A 22,074-nucleotide genomic window follows, 5' to 3' on the forward strand; every position below is an offset into this window, starting at 1 on the left:
ATTTAACACAAAAGTAATCTGGACAAAGCATACCATGTGATTATACATTGGATAGTTTAGTATTTTAACTTTATTTTAACCATTTTAATATTGTGGTCTTTCGCACCACCCAAGAGGTTCCACTAATGGTGCGTTAGATTTTTTCAAGTGAATCTTCGCCAGGAACCCTATTGTACCCTTTCATTTTTCATTATACATTACCTTTATATAGATATGGTGTCATTTGCAGACAAGATACTTGTCGGTCATAAATGTGGTGTCATTTGTAGACAAGATACTTGTTACATATCGTTTATAAGTGTGGTGTCATTTGCAGACAAAATACTTGTTACATGCCTGTCGTTTACAAGTGTGTCATTTGCAGACAAGATAATTGTTACACCTCTGTAATAAAAGTAGCACACAATTACTTTTCTTGTATCATATAAAAAATATTATTAAATTTATTTTAAATATTATTATTGCGTATTAGATGTCGAGGGACTAACTATATCATTAACACCTGCAGTATATAGATTAAGAAGACTTTTCTGTTTCTTAGGACAATGTGCATATAAGTTGTCTATCGACATGAGAGATAAGTGCTTTTTATTAATCTTTATGTCTAAAACAATCTCTTTTCTAGCTTTTAAAGCTGATTTTAAAACATAAGTGGCATTTACAGAGACGGACGAAAGGCTATTTCGTTTTTAAGTCTGATAAAATTGAAAATATTCTTTCTGGGTCGGCATTAGAATTTGGAGGTGATCTAACAGCATTTATAAGAGATTTGAGTTTGGGATATCTATCATTATTTCTGGAGTTTTCACTTTGTAAAATCTGTTTCCACATGTCATTAAAATTTAATTTTTTTAAATTTGTTTTTTCTGCTATTGTAAAATCTAGATGTACAATAAGCCATTCTTTTTTTAAACCGTTTTCGTCAAAACCTCCGAGAGTTTGAGCGATAAAAGAAACATCATTGAATGATGTTTCTCTGTCAAAATCAAATAAAACAACATCTTGTTCAGGATTACAAATCATAAAGCAAGAATTCCGCTTAGTTCGAAGCTTCGAGAATTCGTCAGCCTTTCTTTCACCGCTGTTTATTTGTTTCGAGCGAAACGGTCCCCACATAGCAAAGATCTCCCCAGGACATCCCAATTTGATCGAAATGGTCCCAGTTTGATCCAGAGCAAAACGTTTATCCGTAGGATTACCTGAGGGTATCCCGTGTAGCATGTCCTGTGGATATCTATGAACGATCTCCGCAGGACATCCCATTTTGATCAAAATGATCCGAACGATACAGATCGATAATAAATAGTTATTCGTAGGATTTCCTGAAGATATTTCTAGTACAAAAAATATACGTACATTAAAATTGCTGTTTTTTCAAATTTAGCAAAAGATTTCTTACATAAATATTTTTTAGTAAGACATTTTTTTTCTTAATTTGAACAGAGAACAAATTTAATTTTGTGTGCATGCGTAGACACACATATAACATACCAATATAATTTTAATCCGTCCATTTGTTAAGATCAAAGTACAAGTATATATAGAGAAAGTATTTATTTCTATTATATGACGATACTAGAACTTGGTCATCGAGTTCTTGGTTCGAGAAGCCAGTATATACAGTGATGGGAGAAAGTTCCGTAACGGTCAAATATCTTAGAAAATAATGATTATGGAAGAAAATGTTCAATACAAAAGTTTTAGTATATTAAGTGGTCTATTATATGGTTATATTGAAATAACCTTCATGTAACCTTGAAGGACACCGCGAAGGTCAACTTTGAAATCTTAAATGGAAACTCCTATTTTCTATTACATATTGTTAAAGCTGATGTCAAGACATTTCCGAAACAATATAATGAAGTTATTTTTTATTAAGTACTTTTCGAGTTATGAGGCTTGAAAGTTACAGCATTTTGACATAAAATACAAAATATCTTGTAAAACATTCAATTTTCGGGAATCTTACCTTAATACTTAATACCTTAATACTTAATGCATAAAATAATGAGACGAATCAATTGATATAAAAAAAACACATAGTTGCTTTTAAAAAAAAATATGCAGCTGCATGTTGCAAATTACATATTTTTTTTTAAAAGCAACAATGTGTTTTCTTTATATCAATTGATTCGTCTCATTATTTTATGCATAAAAGTATTAAGGTAAGATTCCCGAAAATTGAATGTTTTACAAGATATTTTGTATTTTATGTCAAAATGCTGTAACTTTCAAGCCTCATAACTCGAAAAGTATGTAATAAAAAATAACTTCATTATAGTGTTTTGGAAACGTCTTGACACCAGCTTTAAGAATATGTAATAGAAAATAGGAGTTTTCATTTAAGATTTCAAAGTTGACCTTCGCGGTCTCCTTTAAGGTCACATGAAGGTCATTTCAATATAACCATATAATAGACCACTTTATATACTAAAACTTTTGTATTAAACATTTTCTTCCATAATCATTATTTTCCATGATATTTGACCGTTACCGGACTTTCTCTCATCACTGTATAAGACTACCGCTTTTTGATTACCTAACCTTTCTCGGATCGACAACTCGAATCGAATTCTAGATCGGTGAACATTGAGATTAACGCAGGCAGTGAAGTGTGAGTTTTGTGCTGTGATTTTCCCTTAAAAAACGGAAAAAGGCGCATAAGCGATAACATATAAGACATCAGGAATTATTAAATTGACAGGTAATTATTAAAATTTAAAATTATTATATCAAACGCATAAAATTATTATATCAAATCATCTTTCTATATATATCATAAATAAGGTTATGTTTGAGAGACGTTGGCTAGTAAAACACCACTACTACAATTTTTATTTATATATTTTATATTACTTTTTGTGCTATATATATATATATTTATAGCAATTATATATATAATTGTAAAAATATATATATATAAATATATATAATTTCTACAAATAAGTTAGTTTTACGTATGTAATACTATGTATATGTATAGTATTGTGAAAATAGGATTCAACATTATTGTTTTAAATTATATTGCCGGAGGAGTTTGCTTATTTACAGTAAAAAAGGGACTATAGGTACTAATATTTAAGTCATCATTAATTATTGCGTAAACAAGGTAACATAATATTCTTAACTTATGGCATAAACAAGGTAACATAATGAATCTTTAAGAATAACTAGTTCTTTGAAAAATAACAAGAATTATGTATATGTAGGAAATATAAACGTTTGTTTTGTTAATAAATTTAGTGAATGTGTAACTTATGAACAATTGAATATATACTACGTATATTGTATATATATATATATATATATATATATATATATATATATATATATACACACATACGCATATATGCGCAATATGTACAATTTTTGCTAGTTTTTACATGAACTAAGCTATTACTAATTCGTGTAAAACTAGCAAGAATTGTACATATATATTATTGTGACATATTACATTATTAAAGATTTATGTATATTTCTAATTTTCTTAAAATCGATTTTACTTTTTACTTACTTTATAAATATAAAACAATAATATAGCATATGAAAGATTAATTGCATTACATTGGAAAATAAAAAAATAAAGGCCTGTTTCACAATGCCAGGCAACAGGAAATAATCTTAGAAAGAAAGAGAAAAAAGATCTCTCTTTTTCAAAGTTATTTTTTGTTTCTATTCTTGTTGCCTGGCATTGTGATAGGTCTAATAATTAATAAGATTATATAATGTCATTATAAAATATACATATATATGAAATAACTAAATTATTCTGTAGAAAGATAAAATTGATAGGCAATTTATAATTTGTCTGGTATACATTTTTTCTTTATGAATTTAAAAGTTACAATTTTATAGTTTAATTAAGAAGCTAAAAAATAATTTTTTTTTTCAAGAAAATTACAAAAAATGGAAAGATACAAAAATAAACGCAAACGGCTAGATGAAATGTCAAGTAGACATTTGAGAAGACTCGTGCAAACTGAAATTAATTTGCTAGAATTTGGAGATCAAGAAAGACTATCTAACTTGTGTACATTGCCAAGTACAAGTGCTAATACATCATCTTGTGTGAATGAATCTGACCATCGTAGAGAGATTGCATACAATAGAACTAGAAATGACAATTTTGACGTATTCGACATGTTACATGAATCAAATGAATTAAGTGACAATGTTGACATATTCGACATGTTACATGAATCCAGTGATGCGATATTTCCCACAGCGGTCCCGGCTCCGCTGCCTCACACAACCTTACAGAAGCGCTACGTCACGTATCCGTGTAAGCTCGGCCGTTCAACCAATGGAAGAGAGCGAACGTCTCCCTTCCACCGAGCCGACACAACAGACGATAAATGCATGCTACTTGCATGTTAAAAACAAGCGTTTCTGATTCAGAAAAGAAATTCTGAGGCGAGTGGCTGGAATATTAGAGATCACCTGTTCGAGACCTGCTTCGTGCAACTTTTTTTTCTTTTTTCCACATTTGTTTCTAACATAGTAAATTATTAGATAATATTTTTTTGCCCAAAAAAATAATATTTTCTATTTATTATTAATATTCGCATATATTAAACTAACAATTTTAGAAATAATACAGATCTGCTATTGTTAATAGAAAAATGAAGTTATTTTATAATGTTGCAACAAAGTGCTAATTTAACATATGTGAATATTTTTAATAAAGATAAAATAATTTCTTTTAACCAAAAACATTATCTAATAATTTACTTAAAATAAATATCGAAAAAGGAAAAAGAGTTACAAAATCACAGTTTTCAAACACGAGATTTTTAATATTTTTGCCATTCGCCTTACTCGTTTAGCCATGCTTGTTATTTTACATTTATCAACATGAGAGATTACACGCCTGCAAAGCTTTTAATCATTTATTTTAAACTACTGCATATTAGCAAGATTACAGTAACTACATATACATGTACTGTGGAGATTAGTGGAGGAACACAGTAGCATTTTAAAAATGCAGTCAAATAGATATAGATTGGTAATTTTATTAGTACTATTAATAAGTAGTGGTCTTCCGCACCACCTTTGAGGTTTCACTTATGGCGCGTTTGATTTTTTTTAAGTGGATCGTCGCCTGGAACCCTATTGTACCACTTTTTTTTACACCTGTTATTTACAGGTTAAAATAATTTACAGTAGTTGACACTCTATTTTTGTATCTATATACTTACTGTACTTTGTATACTCACTGTACTTGTACTTTTGCGCGTTGCGCGTATATTGGCGAGTTGGGAAAATTACTTTATAATTTTTTATAAATACAAAATATATTTTGTATTTATTATGCCTGCAATGCTATCAAGAGTAATGAGAAATACAAGGTGTCCCATTTTAAACAATCCACTCAAATATCTCAGAAACACCGAGTTAAATAAAAAAATTTTTTAAATAAAAGTTGTAGGATTTGGAGAGAGAAAAAATATAGGGATATTTGTTTGACCTTGGATGGAAGCGCTTCTGAGATTTGAAGGTCATTTTTGTTTTTTTAAATGGAACCACTTTAATTTTTTTATATAAATCGATTTCTCATAATATTTGTCGTAAAAAGTTATAAAACTAGGATGACCAAAAATTGAATTGTTTACTAAATATTTTATACTTTAATTTTACATAATTTTACATAAACTATAAAATATCTCGTTAAATATTTATTTTTCAGTTATCTTACATCAACACTTTTATGCACAAAATAATGAGAGGAATCAATTGGTGTAAAAAAATACATAGTTGACATAGTGTTTCTGAGATATTTGAGTGGATTGTTTAAAATGGGACACCTTGTATTTCTCATTACTCTTGATAGCATTGCAGGCATAATAAATACAAAATATATTTTGTATTTATAAAAAATTATAAAGTAATTTTCCCAACTCGCCAATATACGCGCAACGCGCAAAAGTACAAGTACAGTGAGTATACAAAGTACAGTAAGTATATAGATACAAAAATAGAGTGTCAACTACTGTAAATTATTTTAACCTGTAAATAACAGGTGTAAAAAAAAGTGGTACAATAGGGTTCCAGGCGACGATCCACTTAAAAAAAATCAAACGCGCCATAAGTGAAACCTCAAAGGTGGTGCGGAAGACCACTACTTATTAATAGTACTAATAAAATTACCAATCTATATCTATTTGACTGCATTTTTAATATGCTACTGTGTTCCTCCACTAATCTCCACAGTACATGTATATGTAGTTACTGTAATCTTGCTAATATGCAGTAGTTTAAAATAAATAATTAAAAGCTTTGCAGGCGTGTAATCTCTCATGTTGATAAATGTAAAATAACAAGCATGGCTAAACGAGTAAGGCGAATGGCAAGAATATTAAAAATCTCGTGTTTGAAAACTGTGATTTTGTAACTTTTTTTCCTTTTTCGATATTTATTTTAAGTAAATTATTAGATAATGTTTTTGGCTAAAAGAAATTATTTTATCTTTATTAAAAATATTCACATATGTTAAATTAGCACTTTGTTGCAACATTGTAAAATAACTTCATTTTTCTATTAACAATAGCAGATCTGTATTATTTCTAAAATTGTTAGTTTAATATATGCGAATATTAATAATAAATAGAAAATATTATTTTTTTGGGCAAAAAAATATTATCTAATAATTTACTATGTTAGAAACAAATGTGAAAAAAAAAAAAAAAAGTTGCACGAAGCAGGTCTCGAACAGGTGATCTCTAATATTCCAGCCACTCGCCTCAGAATTTCTTTTCTGAATCAGAAACGCTTGTTTTTAACATGCAAGTAGCATGCATTTATCGTCTGTTGTGTCGGCTCGGTGGAAGGGAGACGTTCGCTCTCTTCCATTGGTTGAACGGCCGAGCTCACACGGATACGTGACGTAGCGCTTCTGTAAGGTTGTGTGAGGCAGCGGAGCCGGGACCGCTGTGGGAAATATCGCATCACTGCATGAATCAAATGAATTAAATGACTCAAATGAATCAAATAACTCCAATGAATCAAATAAAATAAGAAATGATGTAGATCATTTAATTAATTTAAATATTGAAAATGTAGAAAAAAAGAAAAATTTTAAATCTTTATTACGTGACTGGGCTGTAATTAACAATGTTAATCATGTAGCATTAAGGGAACTTATTAAAATTCTTCGTAGTCATGAATGCTTTTCTAATTTACCAGTTGATCCTAGAACTTTATTGAGTACGCCAAAAAACACCGATATCAAAACTGTTTTACCTGGTTTATATTCTCATTTTGGAGCTCGTATTGCATTAGAGATATATTTTAGAAACTATTATCATAGATTTAATAATATAAATACTATAGATTTGGGAATTAATATCGATGGGTTACCTCTATCAAAATCTTCAACATCATCATTATGGCCAATCTTAGGATGTGTTTTACCATATAAAAAAGTTTTTATAATTGGTGCATATTATGGCTCTAAGAAACCAACAAACTGTAATAAATTTTTACAAAATTTTATTGAAGAAATATCAGACTTAATAAATAATGGAATTTTTCTGTGTGAGAAATTTAACAATATTAAAATTAAACAAATTTTATGCGATGCTCCTGCAAAATCTTTTATATTAAATATAAAAGGTCACAATGGTTACTTTAGTTGCACAAAATGTAGAGTTGAAGGTGAATATAGAAACAGACGTATTTGTTTTGCAGATATTCATGCTACAAAAAGAACAAATGAGGATTTCTTAAATGAAACAGATGAGAATTTTCATTTAGGCTCTACTAATTTAAAACAGATACCAGGATTAGATTTTATGGAAAATATTCCTTTAGATTACATGCATTTACTTTGCCTTGGAATTATGAGAAAATGCTTATATATGTGGACAGCTGGTGACTTAGAAATTCGTTTACAACATCACAAATGTCAAACAATATCAAACAATTTAGAAACTCTTAAACGGACTATACCAGTTGAATTTTGTAGAAAACCAAGATCTTTGGATTTTTTGAAACAATGGAAAGCAACTGAATATAGGCAAATTTTATTATATACAGGTCCTGTTGTTTTTCAAGGAATACTTCCAAACGATTTATATCATTACTTTTTAACACTTCATGTAGCTATTAGAATTTTATGCTGTAAAAGTTTATGTGAGGATTATTTGAATTATGCTGAAGAATTATTAATTCATTATGTTAATAGTTTTAAAATTTTGTATGGAGAATACAATGTTTCTCATAATGTTCATGGTTTGATTCATTTATGCGATGATGTTCGAATACATGGCACTTTAGATTCATTTAGTGCTTTCAAATATGAGAATTTTTTACAAAAAATAAAAAAAAAGAAATTCGCAAAGCTGATAAACCATTACAACAATTACATAGAAGATACATGGAAAAAAATAATGCTACATGTAATAAAATTTTGGCACACGAAAAAAGTTCTGATATACAATTACGCAATAAACATTATAATGGTCCACTTATTCACGACTGCATAAATCCACAGTATAAAATTATCAGTATTTCACAGTATACAATAAAAGTGGATGACAATGCTAATAATTGTTGTTTTATGAAAGATAAAAGTATCATAAAAATTGAAAATATTGCATATTGTAACACAAGAAAATGCTTAGTTGCTATCGGCAAAAAATTTATGATTAAGAAAGATTTGTTTCATATTCCATGCTTATCATCATTACTTCAAATTTATATAGTTAGTAATTTGTCTGAATTATGTACATGGCCCATATCGGATATCAACAAGAAAATGTTAATAATCCCACACTTAAACGATACATTTGTCGTTGTACCATTATTGCATATTGAATAATTAATAAATGATAATTTATATTAAATGTACATAAATATGTGTTGTATATGATATTATATTAATATTACTTAGTATGTATATGTATATGCTATTGCATTATAATATTACTTGGTACATATATTGTAGGGATATTACATGTAATATATTAATTGTGATAAGTTGAGAAAGAGAGGCGTTTCGACAAAGAAATAAACAATTAGGAAAACACAAGGCTCGGGGAAGCATCCGGACATAATAAAGGCAAAATTATAAAGGAGAAAAAACGACGAGAGCAAAGTGCAGTCGTTCTCAAGCGTGTTTATAAGGAAAATAAAAAAATAATGTTTTTAATAAAATGATAATTGCCTAATGATTAAGGGTTGATTTAAAGATGATTTTTTTAATTGAAAATGTTTATCAATAATACATCTGTAGGAATATAATGTAGGAATATAGTGTTAGAACATAATCTAATAAGTATAGGAGAGTTGTGTTTTCGTGGCGATGATCGAGACAATAGCGATCGACCAAAACACGACGTCAAGACGTGTCCGGGCATCGGCGGCCGTTGGCCGGCAAGACGAGCGAGCGAGAGCAGCTCGCGTGAATCGCCAGAGAAGAGCAGAAAGTCGTTTACCACGGAATAGATCGGTAATCAAGTTGTACATATACTATCGTGTGTTAATATATCTATCCTGACATTATTATTTTATTTTATATTAATTGGGAAACCTTTCACCAATTTCCCTTACACATCAATAATTTTCAAGTTATAAGTAATTTAAAAAATATTTTTTTTGTAAACTAAACTTTGTGAAGTTAAAAAAGTAACATCATTATATTCTTTAGTTAATTTTAAGTGAAATTTACTTTAATAAAATTTGAATTTAAGGCTTAGATACAAAGTTATGTAATGATAAAAACTAGAAGTTTGAAAAAATAATCTTTTATGACATTTTCCATGAAGAAAAATTGTCTCTAAATTTGTCAAAATAATCTATCTTTCATCATTGGAGTGATTATTACCAGACACTGTGGTACAGGGTAATACATTTACAATTGGCAATATTATTCGTAATTTATATTAAATGTTATAAATTTCTTCACTATTTTTAGATACTTAAAATACAGGCAACAATCAAAATGAATAATAAGTATTACATTGTCGAATTTGAAGATGGTCTTCAAATTGTACCTAACAATTGGTTTACTTGTAAAAAAAAATCCGCAATATATCGGCCAAATGTAACAAATCAGAAAGAATATGATAAAGCAGTTGAAAAAATGAAAGATTTTAATAATAATAATTCAACAATAATATCTGTTAAAAGAATATTTACAAGTACAGGTAAGTTAAACTTTTGTTGCGGAAATCTTTATTTACAATTTTAAAAGTAATATTTTTAATTGTTATCTTTTTCAGATACTTTTATTAAAGCAAAAGAGAAATTAAAATTAGCCGAAAAATTATCAGATTTAAATTCAGATGAAGATACAAAAGTTTTAAAAAATAGAAGAAGATTCTATGCAGCAAAAGTTTTTTCATCATCAAGTAGCGAAGAAGAAATTCAAAATCCTATGAAAAAAAGGAAAATAGATACTTATCCATAAGTACTACAAATTTCGAAGAATTCTAAATTACGTCATGAAAATAAAAATAAAGAAAACTTTTCATCAGCACAGGAAAATGAAATGCAGCACATGAGTTCTCAATATTCTAATTTTTCTTCAGGTATTTATCACATAAATTAATAAAGATATGTACTATGTTCTGACTTTAATACTGTGATTTAGATAAATAGCACAATACTTTTTATAATTATATATATTTTTATTATTACATTTTTTGTTATTTTAGATAATTATCCAAAAGCATCCCAAGTGTTAAAAAATTCTACAATACGTCATCAAGTACTCGAAAATAAAGAAAACTTTTCATCAGAAGAAGAAGATAAAATGCTCATGAGTTCACAAAATTCTAATTTTTCTTCAGGTATTTATCACATAAATTAATAAAGATATCTATTATATTCTGACTTTAATATTTTGATTTAGATAAATAACACGATACTTTATATTCACGATTCTTCTTCAGATACTTATATAAAAAGTTAAAATGTTGTGTGTGTGTATGTGTGTGTATAACATCTTAACATATTTAAAAAAAAAATGTCTAATAAAGATAATTTTAAAACAAATTACTGTTTTAAAAGAAACGAGATAAAAGAATTAAAAAATAGTATTAAACAATTAATTTTTAAGCCACTACCAGGTGTAAATATCTTTGTTTCTACAAATAAGATGTTATAGCATTACTTATTGGACTACAATCACAAACTTTTATATTATAGATTCACAAAATATTCTTCGGCAACTCTCCAATAAAAATATATCTATTGTTTAATCTGGTACTTATTTGAATGTTTTGTTTTTAGAGTTTCATGAATTCAAACGCAATGTATATAGAAACTTTTCTGTGCTTAAGCAGAAGTTAGATTTTATTATACAAAACCAATTAGATTTTTATGAACAATGGGAACGTAATGAAAATAACAGTACAACACACTTTTCTACAGAAAACAATGAAATAAATGTAATGTCACAATTTCCAATAGAAAGTGAGGACGCTTTAAATCAATTAGAAGAGGCTCTCATCGATAATAATTATCGTAATAACTTGGTAAAATAAATATAAATATTAATTATATATTATGTACATTAATTTTTTATAAAGTTTTTAAAAAGTTAAATTATTAAATTTTATTAAATTTTAAAGTTATTTATATATCTGCTTATTTATATGACATCTATCACATTTTTATTCTCTTAGATAAATAAACTTTCAACAATTGGTGGTAAAAATTTAAAGCAGTTAATTTTAAATATAATAAAACGAATTTTTACAATAATTATTGCGAAAGAGTATAGTTGGTATAGAAAGAAAAACAACAAAAGCTTTTCGGATTTAAAACTTTGCTCAGTTGTTATCAGTAAGTATATATGTACATACATATACCCACACATACAAACACATAAACACACACTTAAACACATAGATATTTACACTAATAAACCTATACATAATGCATATACTATACATATAATACATATATTAGATTTAGTTATTAAATTATAAAAATTAGATTAACTTTCCATCTAATTCATTAAACATCTGGTTTAAAAAAATTAAAAATATGTTGAGAAGTATATGTTTATATTTATGTTATATAAATGTTTATACGTATTTGTAGGTGCAGTTCAATTAAAATACCCGCAAGCTACCGAACATGAAATTTCGGAACCAATAAAATCATGGCTTCGTCATGCAAATGAAAAAATAAAAAAACTGTATGCTGCACAATTAAATATTTAATACTTTTCTTTATATTTTGTTCATGTATATAATTCATACATAATATTAGCGATTTTATGTACACAATATTATGTATGTAATATTATTCATATTTAGTTATAATTTTTAGTAATATTAAGTTTATTAATTTATATTTAACAGTGACTAGTGCAATTTTAAAATGTACAAGACGTATCTTTAGCTTTTGTTTTTATATATACAAATTTTATTTTTATTGTGACTATTTTTACATTATATAGTAAATAAAAAATTTTTTAAAAATTACATATTTTATAATAAAATGTGCTTTATATGTACTATTATTTATATTACTTATACGTACTTTACCTTTTTTGAAATGTGTCTATTTCTTAAAATAATGTAATATAATAGAAGCTTTTATTTTTAGAAATTTTGCTAATAATCTTTCCTTTATGCTCATAAAGATACATACATGTCAAATGTCTATATAAAATATTTGAAAAAATATGTATTTTGAAAAAATGTTTCAAAAATTGTTTAGTTTTAAAGGAGTAATAAAAAGTAGTAATAAAACAATATCTTGATAGTGGTGTCATTAAAGCGAGATTGTCGTAATTTTTTAAAATATAAATAATTAATATGAACTTTTTCGAGAGAGAAAGAGAGAAACATTACTTATTAAGATTACTGTTTTATTGCTTTCTTAACTTAAAACTAAACAATTTCTGTTTAAATCTTTTTAAAAAATATATTTTTTAAAGACATTTTAAATAAATATTTAAAATAAATATTTTTCTGGGTGGTATTTATAGTCCGATTTTATATTTAGAATCTTCTTATGATTTCATTCAACTAATGAAATAATGTTGCGCAACCATTTTGTTGAATGTTTTAAAATGATTTTGCATATAAGATCGGATTATTAACACCATCCTATATTCAATAATTTTATTTGGATTTTATCTGGATAAAAAAAGATATCCAGGGGACATTGTTGGGATCTAATTTAATCATATGTAGGATATCCCAGAAATATCCCAGGGATTTATTTTTGGATGTCCTACGGATATCTGAAAAGCGGACATTCGGATATCCCAGGGATTTATTTTTGGATGTCCTACGGATATCTGAAAAGCGGACATTCGGATATCCCACGGATGCCCTACGGATATCCTACGGCTTTGTACAGACATCCCAGGGATATCTGAAAATCCTTTACATTACATCCCACGGACATCCGTAGGATGAAATTTTGCTATGTGGGTCCACAGGCTGCTAGTTATTGTCCGCATAAGAAGCAGCTGAAAAACGCTCAGCTTAGCTTTTCTAACGCTTATTACTATTGGCAGCTTGTTACCAAGCTCGCGGTGTCGATCGCTGATAGATAGATTTTTGGCGGCTAGCGTCGTCTACGTGCCGGTTGCTGCATGCCGAGTCAGAGTCCGAGACGAGAGAGTAGCGAGCACGGACGTGCAACGCGAGTGAATCGCGACTAAAGACTTTGTAACGCGAGCGTGCGAATGAATCGGCGTCGAGACTAATCGCCGGGTTTTGTGAAAAATAAAGACTTGTGAAACCCACGAGACAGATCTTTCATTTCCAAGCGCGAACCTGCAGCCGGGAACGCGAAAGAACGAACCGGGAAAAATAAATATTTTCTCTCTGCTACGGGAGATCAAAGGCTCTCGTACAATCTGCATCAAAAACTTTTAATTTTGACAAAAATTTGTCATTAATTGGTAATTTTTTACTAATTTCCTCGGCAGCTGTTACGTAAAACTGCAAACAATTTTCTCGGACATTTGCAACTAGGTCTACATGTCCGTTTTTTGTCAATTCGTCTAGGTATTCTTCACATTCTAATCCTAAATTTATTTTGCTTAAAGATTTTTGATTATTTTTTTCAGAAAATTGGATATTATTGCATACGTTTATTAAACAGTCGGATTTTAAAAAGTGTTTACAGACTGTAGTTAAAAACTCTACTGCTTTTGATTGTAATAAATGGATTCTTGTTTCCACTGCTTGAATGCATTAAATAAATTAAAGAAATACAAAATATGTTTCAAAAATAAGATATATGCTTTGATATCTAACTTTTGCATTATGGTTAATAAATGTTTTCCAGATATTGTTTTTTCATCTACAACTCTTTCGATCAAAAAATGTTTAATAGCACCCCAAGACTCAAGAAGTTTTTCCACACATGTATGGTGAGAAAGCCAGCGTGTATTGGCCAATCTTAAAATTTTGCGGTTTGTTTCCTGAAAATATTCCGTAAATTCTTGAAAAATAGCTAAACGCTTGAGACTACCGTTAATGTAACTTGCGATTTTTTTTAGAAATTCCTCGCAATATTCGGATATTTTTGTACATGCATTATGCGCAATTAATGCAGCGGAATGGCACGGATATGGAAATGTTAATAAATTTTTACAAATTTTTCTAGCTTTGTTTTAAATGATAAATTTTTTCCTATCATGACAGATGCATTGCAACATGACAAGGCAATAATATTTAAAAATGGAATGTTAAAACTATACATTTCTGATTTAAATGCATCAAATAATTTTTCTGCGCTACTATTTTTTGCATCAATATTAATTAATTTTATTAACTGTGAGTGAATGTCTAATTTTTCTGGATCAACATACCGCACAAGAAACGTCATCCATTTTTCATTACAAATATCAGACGTTTCGTCAATAAAAATAGAAAATCTGGTATTTTGAATTATGTTTACCACACGGTTCATTTCAACCGGACACAACACATTTGAAATAATACTTTTACATTTTGTTCGACTCATAGTCATACTTTTTAATATGTTATAATCTTTTTTTATTTGTTGAAAAAAACTAAGAATATCTGTTGTCGTTTAATGCGAAATATTTTTATTAGCGATTAATGCGGCAAATCGAATTTCTGTTGATTTTTTTCGCTCTTCAAATGTCAAATGTGATTCATTATTTGTCACGTTAGTTTCATTCATTTTCTTGGTTTCTGTACTATTTTTTTCAGATATCCTCCTGTGCGCTTTGGATTCTGAGTGATCATATATGTGCGATCATATATATAAGTCACCAACCATAGTTTTTTTACAAAACGAGCCAAAAAATGAATTTTTATTATGTGACACCTCGCATAGCCATAGCATAAATTGCTCAATATCTAACCATTGTCGAAATAGATTTTTTTCATGTTTTCTTGTATTTGAACTTACATCGTTATTATTGAATAATGTATCATTCAGTGACGTATTTTTTATATGACATGCGGAATTCGCATGACTTGAAACACGAGTATTGCATGAAAAATCTTTATTGCACATTGTTCTGCTAGAAGTTGAATTTTTTGTTGGGCTCGGCGATCAATGTAAACGGGCCTGACCGCACGAGCCGAGCGGCACGTTTAGGACTTGCGACGGATCAGCGACTGGAAGAGTCGTTTTTACTCCGTCGACAGGTCAACCGCTCGCTGGTTCCTTTTTGGGTCAAGGAACTGAATCCCTTTTACCCGGAACGGAACCTTCATGCACAATTTGAGAGGGGAGGGATGAGGGGGTGACGAACGAGGAGGGTACGGTTAAATGAATAAGAACAAAATTTTAATTTGTTAATGGCTTAACATTTTAATTTAATTGGATATTTAATTTTGATACAAAAAAAAACTTAACTCTTAATCACATGTGTGTGTTTATAATTTTGTTTGTGTATTTTTTACAATGGTGATTGTGAGTATAAATGTGTGTGAGCGTTATTCCTCAGGGGAGAGGACTAGATTTAGGAAATCAAACCCTGTGAATACAGGGTGAGGAAGATTGGAAGGAGGCTCGATGTACACTGTGGTGGTGGTTTCGGAATTGACGGATGTGTTATCGAACTCAGGATTGTTAAGTGGGAATTCCTCCAGTTGAACCTCTACTGGAGGAGAATGGAAACGGACAAGCGAAGAGGGTCTGTACCCCAGGAGCTCTTCAAGGATCGGAGAGATAGACCTGGGAGCAGGAAGTGGTCGAGAGTCGAACACGGGGAAGGGTTTAAGAGGTTCCTGAGGAGATTCCTGAGAAATCGGTTGTAACACAGGTGGTGGGTCGGTTGCGTGTGTGCATGTGTTGTTGTACGGATGTTATCGAATGACAAGTGTCGCCTATTTCTAATGGGTCTTACGGAGATCCTCGCCGCGTATCTAATATATAGAGGGAGAACAACGGCTAGACATAGTGCGAATGCTGGTATGTCTATTCGTGATCGGCTCAGACGATTACTGGAGACGGGTCGTGGTGAATTTTTGGTTCTCACTGATAATAAATAAAAGAAAATTTTAAACCGAATAAAGACGGAGCAAATACTAATAATGGAAATACCAGTGAGAGTGAGAGGAATTAGAGAAAAAGGAAGAAAATAATAAAAAAAGAATGAACCAACTCACTCGTTGCAGAGTAGTCTCGGTTAGTGCTGAGTAGATTCGGTGGTTCCAAGTGGGCGCCCTGCTGAGGGATGGTGCTGTATAGGCGTCGGACTCTTTTTTTGTAAATGTGTGGGCACCCTGCTGCGGGATGGTTGTATAGGCAATGGACCCTTTATTTGAGACGCACCGCTTGGTCACGGCAAAGTATCGATTGGTGATACTACTCGCGACTAGTTTTATCTTTTTAATTCGCGGCTCGAACTACTCGAAAAACTGTTTAAGAACTGAGCAAAAAACTGAGTAAAAACTGGGTAAAGAACTGTGTCTGGAGCCACCAGAACACGGGTTTTTATCCCCCTTTTTGGGGTGGATCCATTTGGAAAATCTTAGGTTTTTGAGCCGGGGATCGAATAGGAATTAGTTTTGCAAGAAGATTTTTAGTGTGGGAGAGGATGGCGTCATTTTTAGCTAATAGGATTGGGTTTAAGTAATTAGGTTACTTGAAATAGAGGTAGGAAGAAAGAGGCCCTAACGAATAAGGAGTAGCGTCGTTTTGGGTCCATATACGATGGTGGTAGGTTTTTGAGGTTGATTAACACTCGGTTGGTGTTAATTAGTATAGGTGGGGTGCATCTCAGTATCTTAAGATCTGGATGGGCGTAGTCTTTAGACCATACGATGATATGATGGATGGTCTATAGAGGTGCTTGCCCCGATTCCCGGCTTTCGGATTAGAGGGTTGAGAATCGGTATATAAGTTCGCAAGGCCTTGGGTCATTGATCTAATAAATTTGACAGTTTACGACTGTCGCGTGCCCTTGGAGTCGCGTGGAGAGTGCGACTCATGCATCTCGGTTTCCCAGACCTACTAAACATGTGCGCCGTATCATTTGTCGCGCTTTCTCGGCGCGCGACTGCGGTCATTGCCCGATCGTTACTCGGTAAAACCCTATCTATTAGCTCGGGTTCCCGTAGGTGGAATCCAAGAATATAGCTAGCTGGTGCAAGTTTTTCATTTTATCTCTTATTCTGAATGTCTGGAGTCGGCTAAAGACTCTAGCTACCGCAAAGTTTTGACTTTTACGATTTTTTTGGCGACGATGGGCACGCTAAGCGGCCAAGGTATTTTGAAATATCCATGCCCCTTGTTATTTTTCTCTTTGAGAAGGCTCGAGCTCCTGGTGTCTCGTGAGAAAAACAGCTCTGGCGTTATAATATTCTTTAAGAGTTTTTGTTGGTCCCGCGTTTACTAGGTCTGGTATTTAATGTTATATCTTATTCAAAAAGAAAAGAATCGTGGAGTCTGATCGAGACGTAACACACATAATACAATGAAAAAGACTATCATCATTGGATACTTTACGTATCCAAGATGTGTATTTATCATCACTAAGCCAAGCTTCTGAAAAGCTTCTCTTTGGTTTCTTTTCTTAATTGTTTACACATGAGGCTTGAAAGTTACAGCATTTTGACATAAAATACAAAATATCTTGTAAAACATTCAATTTTCGGGAATCTTATCTTAATACTTTTATGCATAAAATAATGAGACGAATCAATTGGTATAAAGAAAACACATAGTTGCTTTCAAGAAAAAATATGTAATTTGCAACATGCAACTACTTTTTTTTAAAACCAATGTGTTTTCTTTATACCAATTTATTTGTTTCATTATTTTGTGCATAAAAGTATTAAGGTAACATTCTCAAAAACTGAATGTTTTACAAGATATTTTATATTTTATGTCAAAATACTATATTTTACAAGTCTCATAACTCGAAAAGTAATAAAAATTAAAATTATTATAGTAAAGTCGTAAAAAAAAATTATTATATTATAAATTGGAGAGTTTGAATTTTGAAGTGAAAGAGTTCATGTATTGATTTTTAATAAAAAAGTAATATTTTTATATATGAAGTTTAAATTCATTGCACTTATCTGCCATATTAAAAAATTGAATGGATTTCGTCGTATCTATGATTTTTTGGAGGGTAGTAGTTTAATCATTCTAGAGATAAATTTAAAAAAAATATAGAAATAATTTTACGTTTAGATGATAAAGCTTCTCAAATAATAACTTAATAAAAAATAACTTCATTATAGTGTTTTGAAAAGCTCTTGACACCAGCTATTAGATTTTGGAATAAAAAATAGGGTGTTCTATTTAAAAAAACAAAGTTGACTTTCATATGACCTTGGCAAGTATACCCTAGGTTAAACCAATGTCATCATCGGATGTCTCCCTCCAAACATAACTTTTGTCTGAAACATTTTTTGCTAAAACCAATTTCTACAAAGTTATTAAGGGCGGGACATTAAAATGGGACACCCTGTATATTATACACATGCATATAAATAGTATATAAATAGATGTAAATGTAAGAATTTTATAACCTCGGACTGCTTTTCCTTTTGAAATCAAATTTTTTCGAGGCACGTGTATAATAAACTTGCTGGCACATATTAATGATATAATATTATATGGCGACGAGCTTAACCAAGTCGCTAAGTCGTATTTATTACTTTCTCGTTTAATCAATTAATTAATTACTCGTCTAAAGTAAGTCGTTTTCACGAAACTATATCACTGACGTGGTTTGCACAATGGTCCACGTTACATACTAAAGTGAACTTTGGAGAAGTGGGGATGGGTTTTTTCCACTGTGGTGAGGATTAAGGAGGCAACTGGGGAGGGCTGGGGAGGGAGATTAAATTTTTATGTGAGCCATTGGAATATACAGGGTGTATAAAAATGGTGGAAACTCCAGAATATCTCAAAAAATATAATTTTTGTAAAAAAATGTTTCAAATAAAAGTTATAGGGTTTAAAAAGATCTATTTACCGATCTTATCAGTTTGATCTTTGGTGAAGGCGTTTCGAAGATTTAAAGATCATTTTCACTTTTTCAAATGGAACCACTCTAATTTTTTTATATAAATCGATTTCTCGCAATATTCGGCGTAAAAAGTTACAGAGGTAAGATGGCCAAAAATTGAATAGTTCACGAGATATTTTATACTGTAATTTGATATAATTTTACATAAACTATGAAATATCTCGTTAAATATTCATTTTTCAATTATCTTACCACAACACTTTTATGCACAAAATAATGAGAGGAATCAATTAGTGTAGAAAAAATATTTCGTGATTATTCCCACCTTTTTTATACGTTTTGTATGCTATATTCTATCAGATCTTTTATATTCTAATGGTATACTTCAATCACAGATAATAATTACTGATTGCCCACACAATTGTTTTGTCAGTGTGCTAAATGCGCCCAACTAAAATAATCGCTTACAAAAAGCGCTCTGTACATACATACATACATACATGCATACATACACAGTTCTTGTGTACCTGGCCAATGTTTATAAACAGAGCACATATGAGCACATACATTTTAGTTTCAAGAACACGCTGCTTAGAAGAATACCTCGAAACATGAATCGTAAGTAATAAGTTAAATTATTATGCTCTTGAATTATATTTGTGAATTATTATTCATAAATTGAATAAAATTTTTCGATTTTTAAATATAATAATATGAAAAATAGCACAAAAGCTATGACTAGAATTATGTGTTAATGTTTCTTATATTTACAAAATTGTCTTTAAGGATATAAACGGTTTAATCGATTATTCGTCCAATATATATTACATTAAAAGAATCAATAATTTTAACATTGGAAATACATAAAATCAAAAGTTTTAATTATAAAACATTCAATGTCCATTTTTTTTAAAAGCTATGTCACTTGAGAAACTTTAAACATAAAAATAGAGCAAAATTAACAGTTATTGGAGTGTTATGTCCTGATAAGACTCCACGATTCTTTTCTTTCTCGCGAATCTATATTTTATTAGAAACGAAACCGTATCTGGCAAACACGGGAAGTGATAAATTTTAAACTGTTTAAATAATGTCGACATAGTCTAACGAAGCTTCTTTCACACTACTTTCGATAAACAAATCAAAAATTCATTTAACTCACAGAAGCGATATTTAAATCTAAACTTTTGACAGAACTGACGTCATAAATTGAATGCTAAATGATCACAAGTTAAACTTCCTGCAGCGCTAAACGCTAAAACCAAGCAAATCATCAGCTCCGCCAAAAGAATTTTTCACATAAACATAAATAATGCCAATCATAAGAGTCGACACCGGTTAAGTGTTTGTCAGATCAGATATTTCGCACTGCAAATGCGTGGGTAATTATAAATTTGTCAATCAAATTACACTGCGTAAGGACTAAGAAACCACCCTACCCCATACTCACGTACCACCAATAGAATGCATAGATTCTTCTAAATGTAAGCAATCTATGCCCCACCGAGATCAGAAGAACCAATTAATTTTTTCATGAGATCAACGTCCGAAATTATTAAGTAGGGACGTAAAAGAGAGGGGTAACAATTATAAAAAAGTCGTGACAGCCCTTTCCGACAGAGAGTATATTCCGAAATAACACATCAAAAAGTCTTAGAACCTGCAGTCAGAACTCAGTTCGCGACAATCCCAAAAACCAAAGTTAAAGTGAACTTAAGAGGATGCTGAAGTGACGGGCGAACTCCGACGCGAAAGCGCCATCATTTCGATGGTACTAAAAATGAAATGACATTATCGGCGCAGCCTACGGACCTATGCCGCGTAGATCCGTGTGTACGCATTTGTTTGTAGTGGTGACTCACTACACTGACGTGTGGTCTGTGTACGTGTGTCATCGGAAGTTTGTAAACAAACGATGCTTGCGCTTGTTTCCTCGACTGAAATTTCGTTGCAAGGCTGCAATATAATGTCCGAGAAAACATAAGCGTATACAAGGTGTCAAATAAATACAAACTAAATATGACAAAATAATAAATGAAAAATATACATATAATACTATATATATCACTGAAGAAAAATGTCATATACTTTTCTTATTTTTATCCTTATGTAGTAAATACTAAATAACTAATTAATCAATTAATTAATATATACATATACACATATATTCAATAAATAGTTATCTTTATTTTGTATTTTATATGATAATGACTGAAATAATGGAAGTATATATCATTTCAGTTATATAAAATACAAAATAAAGATAACTATATTCAATATGTATATGTATGTATGCAATAATTAATTAACTTATATATTTATTTTGTATTAATTACATAAGAATAAATTTAGGAAAAGCATATAACATATTTTTCCAATTAGATATATAGTATTATACATACATTTTTCAAATAAAATATTTTATCATATCTAACTTATATCTATTAGACACCTTGTATAAGTCTATTTTGTCTCGTATGTACATCATTCAGCCATACGCTAGAATTTTAATTGCGAGAAAAAAGGTTAAATGACCTTATAAATTATCTGATAAAATATAAACAGACCACACGTGCAGTAAATTGCTAACTAAAATAAATACGTATTTCTTCAAATCTGTCAGCTGACGTTAGATCGCCTATGACAATATTTCTTAAAATCTGCCAGTTCACGAATAAATCGTCTTTGGCTCTCTT

The 22,074-nt window shown here is 30.2% G+C and overlaps 1 long non-coding RNA gene across 4 annotated transcripts; it reads left to right on the forward strand.

The window, feature by feature from the left end:
* The first annotated feature begins 2,496 nt into the window (after positions 1 to 2,496).
* On the forward strand, positions 2,497 to 15,309 carry LOC137000945 (uncharacterized). 4 transcript variants are annotated; one of them, XR_010891088.1, is made up of 7 exons: positions 2,497 to 2,704; positions 9,914 to 10,145; positions 10,221 to 10,529; positions 10,656 to 10,790; positions 11,233 to 11,477; positions 11,628 to 11,787; positions 12,049 to 15,309. It is a non-coding gene; the product is annotated as an uncharacterized lncRNA (long non-coding RNA). The 4 variants fall into 4 exon arrangements; XR_010891087.1 differs by lacking the exon at positions 2,497 to 2,704 and adding an exon at positions 6,695 to 9,841; XR_010891085.1 differs by lacking the exon at positions 2,497 to 2,704 and having other exon boundaries at positions 6,698 to 10,145.
* Positions 15,310 to 22,074: the final 6,765 nt, after the last annotated feature.

Source organism: Linepithema humile, chromosome 7 (assembly GCF_040581485.1).
Source record: "Linepithema humile isolate Giens D197 chromosome 7, Lhum_UNIL_v1.0, whole genome shotgun sequence".
Lineage (NCBI taxonomy): Eukaryota > Metazoa > Arthropoda > Insecta > Hymenoptera > Formicidae > Linepithema > Linepithema humile.